The sequence below is a fragment of the Agelaius tricolor genome, unplaced genomic scaffold, assembly GCF_023055355.1.
Source record: "Agelaius tricolor isolate 1412-34295 unplaced genomic scaffold, bAgeTri1.0.p SCAF_50, whole genome shotgun sequence".
Classification (NCBI taxonomy): domain Eukaryota; kingdom Metazoa; phylum Chordata; class Aves; order Passeriformes; family Icteridae; genus Agelaius; species Agelaius tricolor.
Window position 1 is genome coordinate 3017796 of NW_027269310.1, and position 16106 is coordinate 3033901.

The 16106-nt window shown below is 51.8% G+C and overlaps 2 long non-coding RNA genes across 2 annotated transcripts; one reads left to right on the forward strand and one right to left on the reverse strand.

Moving 5' to 3' along the window:
• Nucleotides 1–1735: 1735 nt before the first annotated feature.
• LOC139604414 (uncharacterized) lies at nt 1736–10807 on the forward strand. Its single transcript, XR_011683975.1, has 4 exons — nt 1736–2076; nt 2418–2659; nt 3442–8743; nt 9843–10807. It is a non-coding gene; the product is annotated as an uncharacterized lncRNA (long non-coding RNA).
• A 157-nt stretch (nt 10808–10964) lies between these two features.
• Nucleotides 10965–15015, reverse strand: LOC139604417 (uncharacterized). Its single transcript, XR_011683978.1, has 2 exons — nt 12845–15015; nt 10965–11745 (listed from the first exon to the last, which is right to left on the reverse strand). It is a non-coding gene; the product is annotated as an uncharacterized lncRNA (long non-coding RNA).
• Between the last annotated feature and the right edge of the window lie 1091 nt (nt 15016–16106).

Here is a 16106-nt window from a genome sequence, read left to right on the forward strand (position 1 = left end):
CCTTTTACAAGGAGGGCGGAGAGGGAACCTCCCATAGAGGGAGTGGTGCTTCCTCTGTTCTCAGTCCTCTGAGTTACTCCAGTGACCCCAAAGGCCAGGGAGCTGCCTCAGGAGATGACATCATCGAAGATGGCAGACACACAGCCTGGGAGCTGCGTCAGAGTAGGTCCTGTGTGATGCTTTCTAGGACTGGGACCAGCCAAGCTAGACCACTGGTTGCAACAGAGTCAGACAGCTCTTGCTCAAATGGCTTTGAAGATGAAGAAAAGGATGATGAAATGGATGAGATCATTGCTGCCTTAAACAGGTGAAGGAGGGGAAAAATAGCAAGAGAAGCCATCAGAGAATGCAGCCCAATTGCCCACCGTACTAGATGAAAAAGGAAAAAAAACCAACTTTGCAAGCCCCATTATGACAAGCTGTTGGCAATCAGGGGCTGATATATGTGAATACTCCCATACTCCCTTATAGAGTTAGAGCAGTTGAAAACTACTGTGGGAAATATAAAGAGGACCCAGATAAAGTGGCAAAATTAGTAGAATGGACTATTAACTCACAAAATCCTGACTAGGCTGATCTGAACTCTATGTTAGACACATTACTTGATCCCACCGAGAGACGAATGGTCAATAAAGCCATCACAAGACCTGTGGAGGGGAGCATAGCCAGTGGACTGCTTCAAGGCACTGTCACTCAGATATTCCCCCTTGAGAATCCTGGGTGGGATCCAAATATACCAGAACATATGGCAAGGTTAAAACAATACCAAAGCCTTGTGGTATATGGGTTGGAACATGGTGTCCCTAAAACTATAAATTCATCAAAGCTTTATGAAGCAAGGCAAAATTATGATGAATCACCCACTGATTTTTTTAAACAGGTTAAGAAAACCTGCCATCAAATATACTGATCTAGATCCTGAATTCAGCTGGTGGTAAAGCACATCTGGTTTTGTCGTTTATGGGTCAGGCTTCAAATGATATAAGAAGAAAGCTGTAAAAGAGGGAGTTTGAGATATGGATAAACTGCTAGAGGTTGCCTGGAAGGTGTTTTGAGATAGGGGTCCAACTGAAAGAGTTAAATCCCAACCTAGTAAGAAGGCAACTCAGGAAAATCATCAAAGAAAGCTTCCCCTACGGAGAAGAACAAATGTGCGTACTGTAAGAAATGGGGGCATTGGAAAAAGGACTCTCCAGTGTTGAAAGAAAAATCATCAATCCCCCAACTGCCAGTTGTACAAACCTCAAGCAGCTCAGGCTCTGAGTGATGGGGTCTGAGGGCTAGCCCCCCAGGAGAGCCCTCGGTTATAGCTAAATTGGGGAAAGATGACATTGAGTGTGGAGGAATGGCTATGTGACAGGGGCCACGTTCTGGACCAAGAATCGGAGGATGCAGCTAATCTGGGTCCCTGCACCTGCAAAACACTGTGTCCTTGAGCATGGCTGTGGTACAATAACAAGCAGTGAGAGAGACATGAGAAAAGAAAGATGTAATCCCTAAGGTATGAGGAAGAGCTGATATTGTAGTATAGCCAATAGATTGCTTAGCTTGCAGAATATGTATGAGCTTATTACTTGTTGTGCATAAAAGTCTGATGCTCTCTTCAATAAACGAAGCTTGCTAAACACTCATATTGAGCGTCCAAGTTTCCCTCACTGCGACAATTGAGTTTCTGTAGACACTGGAGGAGCATATTCTGTGTTAAATACCTTAGAAGGGAAACTGGGTCACAATACTGTACATATTGTTGGGGCAACCAGGGTGAGCGAAACACGGCCTTTTTTCCAACCTTTAAAATTTAAACTGGGGAAGCATTGGGTTACCCATCAATTCCTCTATATGCCTAACTCCTCTAAACCATTGCTGGAAAGGGACTTGCTAAAAAAATTGGAAGCAGAAATTAAATTTTAAAAAGGGAAGGGTGTACAAGTTGTAATTCCTGAATCTACATTTGTCCAAGTTGCTGCACTTTTTATACAGGAAAAATGCAGTGAAATCCCTGCTGAAGTTGAAAATGCGGTAAATCCAATAATGTGGGCCAGTGATATCCTAGGAAGATCCAAATGAGCAGAACCAGTGAGTATTACGCTCAAACCAGGAACTATACCAGTAAGGCAAAAAAAATTACTCTTTGAAAGTACAGAACCATAAGGAACTGGTATCTGTAATTGAAGAATTCCTACAAGATGGTTTATTAGTACAATATGAGTCCAAGTTCAACAACACCCTCATATTAGCTGTTAAAAAGGCAGATGTTTGGAATTATCGATTAGTACAAGATTTAAGAGCAATTAACAAAATTACAGAAGACATACAGCCAGTAGTAGCCAATCCCTACACCCTTTTGACCACATTGACAGATGAATTAGGGTGGTTTAGTGTTGTAGACCTGAAGGATTCCTTTTTCTGCATTCCAGTGCACGAAGACAGCCAAGAGGTTTTTGCTTTTGAGTGGGAAAATCCCAAGACAGGGAGAAAAAGTCAACTTACGTGGGCAGTTTTACCACGAGAGTTCAAAACCAGCCTCACAATATTTAGAAACCAACTAGCAAAGGAATTAGAAGACTGGAGAAGACAGGAACCAGAAGGAGTTGTTCTTAAGTACATGGATGACATCCTGATTGCAGCCAGAACCAGAGACAACTGTGTACAACTTACCGTAAGTTTATTAAACCTCTTAGGACTGGGTGGGTAGTGAGTTTCTAAAGACAAAGCACAGATTGCTAAGGAAGCAGTAGTTTACTTGGGGCTTGAGATCTTCCATGGACACCAACAGCTCAGCAAAGAATGGAAAGAAGCCATCTGTTGACTCTCAGAGCCCCATACCATGAGAGAGATGCAAGCTTTCCTGGGAATGGTAGGGTGGTGTCGATTATGGATAGCAAATTATGGACTGCTGGTAAAACCCCTACATGGAGCATTAAAAACAGCTAAGAGAGAAATTATCATATGGACTGAAAACACCAGAGCAGCTTTTAAACAGCTGAAACACTCTCTGATGTCGGCTCCGGCATTGGGACTGCCAGACTTAACTAAACCTGTTGAACTTTTTACATATGAGAGACTGAATAGGACGTTGGGGGTACTAGCACGGTGCCTCGGTAACCAACAGAAGGCTGTGGCTACTTTTCTAAACAGCTAGACAATGTAGCCCAAGGCTGGCCAGGGTACCTGAAGGCTGTGGCAGCCACTATCATCGTGATCCAGGAAGCCTGAAAACTCACCCTGGGGTGACACATTGTAGTGTATGTACCCCATGCAGTAACAGTTGTACTTGAACAAAAGGGGGGGCATTGGTTATCTGGTAACCAGATGCTTAAATACCAATCACTGTTATTAGAGCAGGATGATGCTGCCTTGAAAACCACTTCTGTTGTTAACCCTGCCATGTTTCTGTCCTCCACCTTAATTGATCGTAAGCCTGAACATGATTGTTTACAGACTATCGAAGAAGTCTATTCCAGCCAATCAGACCTAAAAGATGTGCCCCTGAAGAATCCAGATTGGGAACTTTTTACAGATGGGAGCAGCTTCATGAAAAATGGCAAACGGATGACAGGCTATGAAGTGACTACACAGCGCAAGGGCATCAAGGCAAAGGCCCTGCCAGCAGATGTATCATCACAGAAAGCTGAACTGATTGCACTGACAAGAGCACTAGGTCTGAGCGAAGAAAAGAAGGTAAATGTATGGACTGACTCTAAATATGCTTTAGTGTGTCCGTGCCCATGGAGCCATCTGCAACGAAAGAGGATTCCTGAATGGTCAAGGTAATCAAATCAAACATGCTGAACAAATACTCACCCTCTTAGAGGCCATTAAGAAACCGAAGTAGCTATCATGGTCACCAAATGGTATAAAGGTCACCAAAATGGTAAAGGTCACCAAAAAGGGAAAACCACTCCAGAACTGGGAAATCGCTTTGCTGATAAAGCAGCAAGAGGGATTGCAGAAAAACAGATTCTTGCAGTAATTCCACAAAAAGAGGTTGAATTGTTAGAATTTTCACCCCAAAATATGACCAAGGAAACCACAAACTAGTTAAGTTCCCTAAAGCTGAGATCACAGAGAGTGGATGGGCTGTCACACCAGCAAATCAGGTTGTAGTCCCACTCCTGATCCTTCAGGAGCTAGCCAAGAGGAGCTAGCCAAAGGAGCTAGCCAAGAGGAGCTAGCCAAAACACACATTTTGGGGTTGAAAATCTTCGAAAACACCTAAAAAAGGTATTAATAGGAAAGGGAATGACTGACATTGCACAATCAGGAGTGAGCAAATATGAAATCTGTTGTAAGAACAACTCTGACATGAGGAAAAGAGTTGTGTTCAAAAGCAGGGGATCTTCCTGGAGATTACTGGCAGATAGATTTTGCAGAGTTACCATGCAAGGAGGGATACCGGTCCATACTGGTATTAGCTGACACCTTCAGTGGATGGCCAGAGGCTTACCCCTGTCACACTAAGGCAGCCAAGGAAGTGGTGAAAGTTTTGCTCAATCATTCTGAGGTTCAGAGTTCCCTTGGGAATGTTATCAGGGAGGGGACCTCACTTTGTTACAGCAGTGGTTAAGGAAGTTAGCTGGATTTTGGGAATTTCTTGGGATCTGCATACACCTTATAGACCCCAAGAGAGTGGTAAAGTTGAACGTATGAATGGGACTCTCAAAACAAAAATTAGCAAAATTTGTCAGGAAACATCCCTGAGATGGGTTCAGGCCTTGCCTATAGCTTTACTAAGAATTTGCATTCAACCAAGGCGAAGGGATAACATCAGTCCCTATGAAATACTGTGCGGCAGGCCATACCAGATTCCACATATTCCAGGTGAAATTCACATGAAGGCAAAACTTGATTTGCAGAAATATCTAATGGCTTTAGGTTCCACTTTGCAGAAGCTCCAGAATTACATCGTGCTATCCAGACCCATGGGACTGGACACACCTGCACATCCCTTCCAACCTGGGGGCTGGGTCTATGTTAAGTGGTGGGACAGTGATCCTCTACAAGCCAGGTGGAGAGGACCATTCCAAGGTCTGCTGACCACCCTCACTGCAGTCAAAGTCGCTGGCAAAGGACCAGCTACTACCATTCACTACTCCAGAGTTAAGAAAGCTTCTGCTCCTGAAACAACTGTAAAGACCGAGACTAATGCAGATGAAAACCTGGTTTAAATTATTCCTCTTCTATGCCCAAAGAACTGTTCAAAATAATCATTATTCTTCTTTGCAGGATAACTGACTGTGCAAGACATAACTGTTGTGAGACATTTACTGTTAGATATGTATCTGTTTATTATTAGATGTTTGTATTGATAGTTGTTTATTATTGTTAGATACTCATCTGTTATTAAATACCTATCATTAGTAAATATTTTGAGTAGAGACTGCACAAGGTAAAGGCCTTGTTGAGCCTCTAATGGGGGGAAATGATGCCTCAGGTTTTAGCTTTTATATTTTTCAGATTCTGTTCTGCTTTAGTGTTTAAGTCTAGGCTTCATATTAGGGGGTACTAAGCTCTCTTCACAGAATAGGGAGACAAAACAATTCCTTCTCTAGCTGGGGACCAAGGACAAATGATCCAGTGTAGCAAACCCCATGAGCTCAGTAAGGCTCCATGGAGAATTGAACAGTAGGAACTGCTGAGTCATGATGAGACAGCAAAATAAGTTCCTGTCTCTCTGAGCCCCGCCCCAAAGCTTATCTCTGTAACCCTATAGGCCATCTTACCTAACCCTTACTATTGGTCAAGTTTGGATCCCCCTTAACCCTATAAAAGGGGGCCAACTTTAGCCCATTTGGGAGAAGAAGAGCTGCTCCTGGAACCTTCACAGCCTCCCTTCAATAAACCGTCGCTGTGGAACACCAGGGCGCTCCTTCTCCTCTCTCAACCGTCTGCTGCAGCCTCAAGCCAAAGGCTTCCTACCTAGCAAGCTAAGAGCTGATATCCTAAGAGAACTGATACCACTATAGAGCTGGCAATCACCAAACTTGCTAAGGGGGTAGCCTGCGGCAAGGGCCACGAGCTAGCCTAGCTTTCGGGCATCCTCTCTCCCTGAGGACAGGGCTCCCGGGCCATCTTGCACTGCTCAATAATAAGGCCAGAATAGAGGCTTTATTATAATCCAGATCTCAGGCCCAAGAGCATAAACAACGGTGGACCGAAGAGAGAAAACAAGAAGGATGGGCCTTCATGGCCTAAAGCTGTAATTGGACAATTAGCTCTAATATGCTAATGGAACAACACTTATAAAAGTGTAAGACCCTGTGACCAGTCGTCCGTTTTTGTGGCCACTTTGGCTTGTGGTGCCCAGTGTGGATCCATTGAGGCCTCTTAATAAATACCTATTTTATTCTTTAGCTGCGTCCAGTCTCTCTTCTAGGTCAGCCTTCACAAGGCATCAGATGGACGTGGAGCAGCTCCTGACCCTACGGATGGACCTGGAGCAGTTCCTGACCCCATGGAAGCTCATGGAGCAGTTCCTGACCCCATGAATGGACCTGGAGTCCCGTCCACACACGGACACCAAGCTCTGCTGAGAGTTTATTGATCATTCCGGGGGAGTTCCCAGGGGTTCGAGGTGGAGTCCTCCAGGGACGGCGATCTCCTCCTGCCACTGGAGGGGTCGGCACACAGGTGTCACCAGCGGGCCCGATCCTACAACCAGAGCCCAAACCGTGACCTGGAGGGGTTCTTGACCCCATGGATGGTCCTTGAGCAGTTCCTGACCCCATGGAAGGAGGACCTGGAGCAGTTCCTGACCCCACAGATGGACCAGCTCCAGGACCTGGAGCAGTTCCTGGCCCCATGGAGCCTCCCAAGAGCAGCTGGATGATGCTGCCCCAAAAGGTGGGGTCAGGGTGGTACTGGGGGAGACTGGGAGGCACTGGGGTGTACTGGGGCACACCGGGGTGATCCCAAGGATGGTGGCCATGCCAGGCGAGGGTCCAGGCCCCACAGAACTCAGGGTGCTCACCTCAGATCTCCTCGCTCGAGAGGCTCTCACTGTCCCCTGCGGAGAGACCCCAAGATGTCACCAGGGTGTCCCCAGTCCCAGTAAGGTGTCCCCAGACCCAGTAAGGTGTCCCCCCTCCCAGTAAGGTGTTCCCACTCCAGAAAGGTGTCCCCAGTCCCAGTAATGGATGGGGGTGTTTGGGTTAAGGGAGGCCCCCAGAGATGGGGAAATGGGGATGGGGGACCCCAAGGAAGTGGGATGGGGGTGATGAAGGCCTGACATTGTGGGGGAGGAGGAGGAGGAGGAGAAGGAGGAAAAGGAAGGGGAAGATGAGGATGAAGAGGAGGAGGAGAATGACATGAGAATGAGGAAGTAGATGTGGATGAGAATGAGGAGGAGGAAGGAATTTCAAGGGGGGGGGACATGGGGCCTGAAACTTGGGGTGGATGGGGACAGGAGAAAATGGGATAGGGGACAAAATCCCAAAATCTGAGGGCTGTAGGAGGGGCTTTGGGAGTGGGGAGACAAGGAAGGGGATTTGGGTTGGGTTTGGGATTCGGGGTTGGGGTTGGGGTTGGGATTCGGGTTTGGGTTTGGGATTTGGGTTTGGGTTTGGGATTTGGGAAGGGGATTGGGGTTTGGGTTTTGCATTTGGGTTTGGGATTTAGGATTTGGGTTGGGATTGCGATTTGTGTTTAGTAAGGCATTTGGGGTTTGGGTTTGGGAAGAATATTTTCGTTTGGGTTTGGGGTTTGGATTTGGGTTTGGGATTTGGGGACATCCCACAGATGGGCAAGGCAAGAAAGAGGGCAGGGAATGGATGGGGAACAATGCACTGTGGGGGTTACTGGGGGACACTGGGATAACTGGGAATACAATGGGGCTCTCTGGCAACAACTGGGGGTCACTGGGATAACTGGGAATACAATGGAGGCCCTCTGGGAAGCAGTGGGATTTACTGGGGTGTACTGCGATTTACTGGGATGGGTGGGAATACAATGAGGGGGAATCCCTGGGAAACACTAGGATTTACTGGGGTATACTAGGGTGTACTGGGATTTATGGGGTGCAGTGGGATGGGTGGTAGCCCTCAGAGGGGAAGTCTGGCCCCACAATTCCCAATTCTCACCTCGCTCTTCCCAACTGTGGCTCCCCCCTGCAGAGAGATGGTGACACATCACTGGGGTGTCCCCGGCCCCAGTTAGGGATGGGCTGGACAAACTGGTTCCCAGTTCCTACAGTTCCCCCAAAAACTGGTTCCCAGTTCCCCCAAAACTCCAAAACTTATCACGAGGATGGAACAACCCACCTCGTCCATGGTGCCCTGGGGAAGGGGAGCAGAGGGACCTCAGGGTTTGACCTTATGGGGCAGAGGGGGTCCCCAAACCCCCCATCCCATGGCTGGAAAATCCCAGGAAGGAAAATCCCAGAGATTCCAACCCAAAGGAAAATCACTAAAAGGAAAATCCCCAGAGATGCTGACCCAAGGGAAAATCCCAGAGATCCCAACCCAAAGGAAAATCCCAGAAAGGAAAATCCCAAAGATTCTGACCCAAAGGAAAATCCGAGAGATCCCAACCCAAAAGATCTCCCGCTCACCATGGTGATGGAACCCTCCACCGGAGCCGAAGTCGTGGTGGCAAACCCAGCCCCGTCTCAGGTCCAGGGAACATCGTCTGCCAGGCCAAGCATCTGCCGGGCGGCACAGCAGGATGGAGAAGAGCAGGGCCACGCTGAGCACAGCCACCTTCATCTTCCTCTCGCTCTGGGCAGCGCTGCCTGAGGCTGCAGCAGGTGAGGAGCACCTTTATCCCTGCCGGGACTCCTCCCTGCACCCTCCCTGCCAGCCCCCAGGCCAAAGCCCGGCTTGGCACAGCCCCCAGCCCTGGCCACAAGCCCAGCCCTGGCACAGAGTCCATCCCACCCCACCTGTGGCACGGATCCAGCCCCCTTGCCCGGCATCCCTCCAGCTTCCTGCACGGGGCAGCTGCACCTGGAAGGGCCCAGGCACCTGGGGGGCCAAGGGGGGCAGGCAGGGAGCCAAAGGCACCTGGGGACCCTGTGGGGACAGCCCCTAGTCCAACACAATCCATCCTCCAACAGCCCCCAGTGCCAGATCCCCCATCTCCTGCTGCCCCTCCCCTCCCAGAGCTTTCCTCTGGGGACACCCCAGAGCTGAGCCTGGCCCCAAACACTGCGGGGCTGAGCAGAATTGTCCCTGTTCCCATTCCAGTCTCACGGGGAAACTGGGGCTGGACTGACCCCACTTCTTGGGACGCCAGCATCCTGGAATCAGGGGAATGGGGAGGGGGGAGGTCAGTGTGTGACTGTCCCATGGGGACACCTGGGTGACTGGCATCTCCAGGCTCTGGAGGCACTGGGGAGCACTGGGGAATGGTGGCCCTGGGACACCAGGGCCAGGCTTGGGGCAGTGCCGGGGTGGTCACGGTGCACAGCTCCAGCCCATTCTCAGCACTGCTGCCCCAAACTGCTGCAGGCCCCCGGGGGAAGATCCCCTGCCCAGCCCCAGTGTCCCACCCAGGACCACTGTGTCCTGCTGGCTCACCCCAATCCTGCTGGCTCACCCCAACCCTGCTCTGCTGATCTGTCCCACACATTGGATCCCAGCACAGCTGTGGCTCCAGACTGGGCTGGCACTGGGACACAGCTCCCACAGAGCCCCTGGTCCCAGGGATGGCCCTGCCCTGCCCTCAGCCCAGCACTGGCTCTGAGCAGGGGTCACCTTCCTGCCCGAGGGTCCCACACTCCTGTCCCAGCTCAGAGCCCCTGTCAGGGTGACCCCTGAGGGCTCAGAGCAGGGACAGTCCCTGGCAGGGCTTCCCGTGAGCTGCCAGTGCCTCCATTCTCCACTGACATTCCGTGACATTTCCAGGAGATGTTCCCTCCTCACGGGCCACTGACCACACAGAAGGGACCTGTTGTGGCCACCTGGCAGAACCCATCGGGCACCTGCCCTGACCAGGCACACTGTGTTTGCTTCCAGAGCTGCTGCTGACCTGGAGGATTTTCCTGCCACCCCTTTGTGCTTTGGGCCTCCCTTGTTGGGGAACTGGGGAGCCTTGACCCAGGAGGGTCCAGGGGAGGTGGCCCACTCCAAGGGGGGAAATGTACAGTCCCTGGACATCCAAGTGGCTATTGGGGACCATCCCAGCTGTCAGTTGGTGCTCAAGGTGGCCAGAGCAGCTGTGGCCGCCCCTGTGTCCCTCGAGGTGTCCAAGGACAGGCTGGACATGGGGACTTGGAGCAGCCTGAGATACGGGAAGGTGTCCCTGCCCACAGCAGGAGTGGAATGGGATGTACTCTATTCTTTTGTTCCTTCCTTTGCCCACCCAAAACATTCCAGGATTCCCGGATTCTGTGCTGCCAGCAGGCCAGGCCAGTGACTGTTCCCCAGCTGGTTCTCCCTGTCCAAACCAGTCCAACACAGGGAGCCCCCTTCTGAGTCCCCTCTCCCCCAGCCCACAGCTCCTGGGAATTAGGGGGCTCTGATGTCCATGAGACCTAAAAGCGGGAAGAACAGAGCCCCCTTTCCTCCTCCCCTTTCCCTCTGTGATCCCCCAGGACACCTCCCTGAGAAGGGCCATGCCCCAAATGGATTTGGAACCCCAGAGTGGGAGAAATCCCCTGGATTTCTCCCACTGAGAAGAGGCTGCAGGAACAAGAGGGATTTCCCCAGGTGTTGGATTTCTGGATGCTGAGGATTTTAGACTTTCTGCGCTGACAGACTCTGACCCCCAAAAGAGCACTGCATTTGATCTGAGGCCATGGAGAAAGCTTCCAAAATTAAATTACAGAATTAAGATTATAGGTGTGTAGTTTGATTAAAAGCGTGTAATATCATGTAGTAGAAAACTTAGAGTTTAAAGTTTTAGAATATAGAAATATATAGAAAGCAAAATAAAAGATTTAAGACAGAAGCTAGTCCTTCTTCTTCCTGAATTTAGATAGTATTTTGTAATTAAACTAAAAAGGCCACATTATGAGACACAAATAATTAGTTATTAAAAGTAAAAATAATTTAAGTACCATTTGTCAATTGGATAGTTTTTCCTTAAAAGACATTGTAAAAATAGATATGAGGCCATTTTGTTGCTTATTAGTAAAATGTTATGCAACGCACAGCTTGTAAGACTGTAATATAGATTAAAAAAAACCCATCTAAGTCTAAACACAAAATACTGTCTCAAGCACAACCAATCACCCCAGGACACCTCCCTGAGAAGGGCCAGGCCCCAAATGGATTTGGAACCCAAGAGAGGGAAAAATCCCCTGGAAGGGGCTGTGGGAACAAGAGGGATTCCCCCAGATGCTGCCAGCTCCGCTCGGGGAGGGAAAGGAGGACACCCAGGTGGCACCTCAACCTTGTCCCCCTGCAGGCCCAGTGATGTCTCTGATGCCTCTCTCTATCCATCATCAAAGTGGGGACATTTCCCCATTCCCAGGAGCTGCTGATCCGCAAACAGGAAGCTGGCCATGCCCAGCCTGTGGACGCACAGCTGGGATGGTCCCCAATAGCCACTTGGATGTCCAGGGACTGTACATTTCCCCCCTTGGAGTGGGCCACCTCCCCTGGACCCTCCTGGGTCAAGGCTCCCCAGTTCCCCAACAAGGGAGGCCCAAAGCACAAAGGGGTGGCAGGAAAATCCTCCAGGTCAGCAGCAGCTCTGGAAGCAAACACAGTGTGCCTGGTCAGGGCAGGTGCCCGACGGGTTCTGCCAGGTGGCCACAACAGGTCCCTTCTGTGTGGTCAGTGGCCCGTGAGGAGGGAACATCTCCTGGAAATGTCACGGAATGTCAGTGGAGAATGGAGGCACTGGCAGCTCACGGGAAGCCCTGCCAGGGACTGTCCCTGCTCTGAGCCCTCAGGGGTCACCCTGACAGGGGCTCTGAGCTGGGACAGGAGTGTGGGACCCTCGGGCAGGAAGGTGACCCCTGCTCAGAGCCAGTGCTGGGCTGAGGGCAGGGCAGGGCCATCCCTGGGACCAGGGGCTCTGTGGGAGCTGTGTCCCAGTGCCAGCCCAGTCTGGAGCCACAGCTGTGCTGGGATCCAATGTGTGGGACAGATCAGCAGAGCAGGGTTGGGGTGAGCCAGCAGGATTGGGGTGAGCCAGCAGGACACAGTGGTCCTGGGTGGGACACTGGGGCTGGGCAGGGGATCTTCCCCCGGGGGCCTGCAGCAGTTTGGGGCAGCAGTGCTGAGAATGGGCTGGAGCTGTGCACCGTGACCACCCCGGCACTGCCCCAAGCCTGGCCCTGGTGTCCCAGGGCCACCATTCCCCAGTGCTCCCCAGTGCCTCCAGAGCCTGGAGATGCCAGTCACCCAGGTGTCCCCATGGGACAGTCACACACTGACCTCCCCCCTCCCCATTCCCCTGATTCCAGGATGCTGGCGTCCCAAGAAGTGGGGTCAGTCCAGCCCCAGTTTCCCCGTGAGACTGGAATGGGAACAGGGACAATTCTGCTCAGCCCCGCAGTGTTTGGGGCCAGGCTCAGCTCTGGGGTGTCCCCAGAGGAAAGCTCTGGGAGGGGAGGGGCAGCAGGAGATGGGGGATCTGGCACTGGGGGCTGTTGGAGGATGGATTGTGTTGGACTGGGGGCTGTCCCCACAGGGTCCCCAGGTGCCTTTGGCTCCCTGCCTGCCCCCCTTGGCCCCCCAGGTGCCTGGGCCCTTCCAGGTGCAGCTGCCCCGTGCAGGAAGCTGGAGGGATGCCGGGCAAGGGGGCTGGATCCGTGCCACAGGTGGGGTGGGATGGACTCTGTGCCAGGGCTGGGCTTGTGGCCAGGGCTGGGGGCTGTGCCAAGCCGGGCTTTGGCCTGGGGGCTGGCAGGGAGGGTGCAGGGAGGAGTCCCGGCAGGGATAAAGGTGCTCCTCACCTGCTGCAGCCTCAGGCAGCGCTGCCCAGAGCGAGAGGAAGATGAAGGTGGCTGTGCTCAGCGTGGCCCTGCTCTTCTCCATCCTGCTGTGCCGCCCGGCAGATGCTTGGCCTGGCAGACGATGTTCCCTGGACCTGAGACGGGGCTGGGTTTGCCACCACGACTTCGGCTCCGGTGGAGGGTTCCATCACCATGGTGAGCGGGAGATCTTTTGGGTTGGGATCTCTCGGATTTTCCTTTGGGTCAGAATCTTTGGGATTTTCCTTTCTGGGATTTTCCTTTGGGTTGGGATCTCTGGGATTTTCCCTTGGGTCAGCATCTCTGGGGATTTTCCTTTTAGTGATTTTCCTTTGGGTTGGAATCTCTGGGATTTTCCTTCCTGGGATTTTCCAGCCATGGGATGGGGGGTTTGGGGACCCCCTCTGCCCCATAAGGTCAAACCCTGAGGTCCCTCTGCTCCCCTTCCCCAGGGCACCATGGACGAGGTGGGTTGTTCCATCCTCGTGATAAGTTTTGGAGTTTTGGGGGAACTGGGAACCAGTTTTTGGGGGAACTGTAGGAACTGGGAACCAGTTTGTCCAGCCCATCCCTAACTGGGGCCGGGGACACCCCAGTGATGTGTCACCATCTCTCTGCAGGGGGGAGCCACAGTTGGGAAGAGCGAGGTGAGAATTGGGAATTGTGGGGCCAGACTTCCCCTCTGAGGGCTACCACCCATCCCACTGCACCCCATAAATCCCAGTACACCCTAGTATACCCCAGTAAATCCTAGTGTTTCCCAGGGATTCCCCCTCATTGTATTCCCACCCATCCCAGTAAATCGCAGTACACCCCAGTAAATCCCACTGCTTCCCAGAGGGCCTCCATTGTATTCCCAGTTATCCCAGTGACCCCCAGTTGTTGCCAGAGAGCCCCATTGTATTCCCAGTTATCCCAGTGTCCCCCAGTAACCCCCACAGTGCATTGTTCCCCATCCATTCCCTGCCCTCTTTCTTGCCTTGCCCATCTGTGGGATGTCCCCAAATCCCAAACCCAAATCCAAACCCCAAACCCAAACGAAAATATTCTTCCCAAACCCAAACCCCAAATGCCTTACTAAACACAAATCGCAATCCCAACCCAAATCCTAAATCCCAAACCCAAATGCAAAACCCAAACCCCAATCCCCTTCCCAAATCCCAAACCCAAACCCAAATCCCAAACCCAAACCCGAATCCCAACCCCAACCCCAACCCCGAATCCCAAACCCAACCCAAATCCCCTTCCTTGTCTCCCCACTCCCAAAGCCCCTCCTACAGCCCTCAGATTTTGGGATTTTGTCCCCTATCCCATTTTCTCCTGTCCCCATCCACCCCAAGTTTCAGGCCCCATGTCCCCCCCCCTTGAAATTCCTTCCTCCTCCTCATTCTCATCCACATCTACTTCCTCATTCTCATGTCATTCTCCTCCTCCTCTTCATCCTCATCTTCCCCTTCCTTTTCCTCCTTCTCCTCCTCCTCCTCCTCCCCCACAATGTCAGGCCTTCATCACCCCCATCCCACTTCCTTGGGGTCCCCCATCCCCATTTCCCCATCTCTGGGGCCTCCCTTAACCCAAACACCCCCATCCATTACTGGGACTGGGGACACCTTTCTGGAGTGGGAACACCTTACTGGGAGGGGGGACACCTTACTGGGTCTGGGGACACCTTACTGGGACTGGGGACACCCTGGTGACATCTTGGGGTCTCTCCGCAGGGGACAGTGAGAGCCTCTCGAGCGAGGAGATCTGAGGTGAGCACCCTGAGTTCTGTGGGGCCTGGACCCTCGCCTGGCATGGCCACCATCCTTGGGATCACCCCGGTGTGCCCCAGTACACCCCAGTGCCTCCCAGTCTCCCCCAGTACCACCCTGACCCCACCTTTTGGGGCAGCATCATCCAGCTGCTCTTGGGAGGCTCCATGGGGCCAGGAACTGCTCCAGGTCCTGGAGCTGGTCCATCTGTGGGGTCAGGAACTGCTCCAGGTCCTCCTTCCATGGGGTCAGGAACTGCTCAAGGACCATCCATGGGGTCAAGAACCCCTCCAGGTCACGGTTTGGGCTCTGGTTGTAGGATCGGGCCCGCTGGTGACACCTGTGTGCCGACCCCTCCAGTGGCAGGAGGAGATCGCCGTCCCTGGAGGACTCCACCTCGAACCCCTGGAACTCCCCCGGAATGATCAATAAACTCTCAGCAGAGCTTGGTGTCCGTGTGTGGACGGGACTCCAGGTCCATTCATGGGTCAGGAACTGCTCCATGAGCTTCCATGGGGTCAGGAACTGCTCCAGGTCCATCCGTAGGGTCAGGAGCTGCTCCACGTCCATCTGATGCCTTGTGAAGGCTGACCTAGAAGAGAGACTGGACGCAGCTAAAGAATAAAATAGGTATTTATTAAGAGGCCTCAATGGATCCACACTGGGCACCACAAGCCAAAGTGGCCACAAAAACGACGACTGGTCACAGGGTCTTACACTTTTATAAGTGTTGTTCCATTAGCATATTGGAGCTAATTGTCCAATTACAGCTTTAGGCCATGAAGGCCCATCCTTCTTGTTTTCTCTCTTCGGTCCACCGTTGTTTATGCTCTTGGGCCTGAGATCTGGATTATAATAAAGCCTCTATTCTGGCCTTATTATTGAGCAGTGCAAGATGGCCCGGGAGCCCTGTCCTCAGGGAGAGAGGATGCCCGAAAGCTAGGCTAGCTCGTGGCCCTTGCCGCAGGCTACCCCCTTAGCAAGTTTGGTGATTGCCAGCTCTATAGTGGTATCAGTTCTCTTAGGATATCAGCTCTTAGCTTGCTAGGTAGGAAGCCTTTGGCTTGAGCTGCAGCAGACGGTTGAGAGAGGAGAAGGAGCGCCCTGGTGTTCCACAGCGACGGTTTATTGAAGGGAGGCTGTGAAGGTTCCAGGAGCAGCTCTTCTTCTCCCAAATGGGCTAAAGTTGGCCCCCTTTTATAGGGTTAAGGGGGATCCAAACTTGACCAATAGTAAGGGTTAGGTAAGATGGCCTATAGGGTTACAGAGATAAGCTTTGGGGCGGGGCTCAGAGAGACAGGAACTTATTTTGCTGTCTCATCATGACTCAGCAGTTCCTACTGTTCAATTCTCCATGGAGCCTTACTGAGCTCATGGGGTTTGCTACACTGGATCATTTGTCCTTGGTCCCCAGCTAGAGAAGGAATTGTTTTGTCTCCCTATTCTGTGAAGAGAGCTTAGTACCCCCTAATATGAAGCCTAGACTTAAA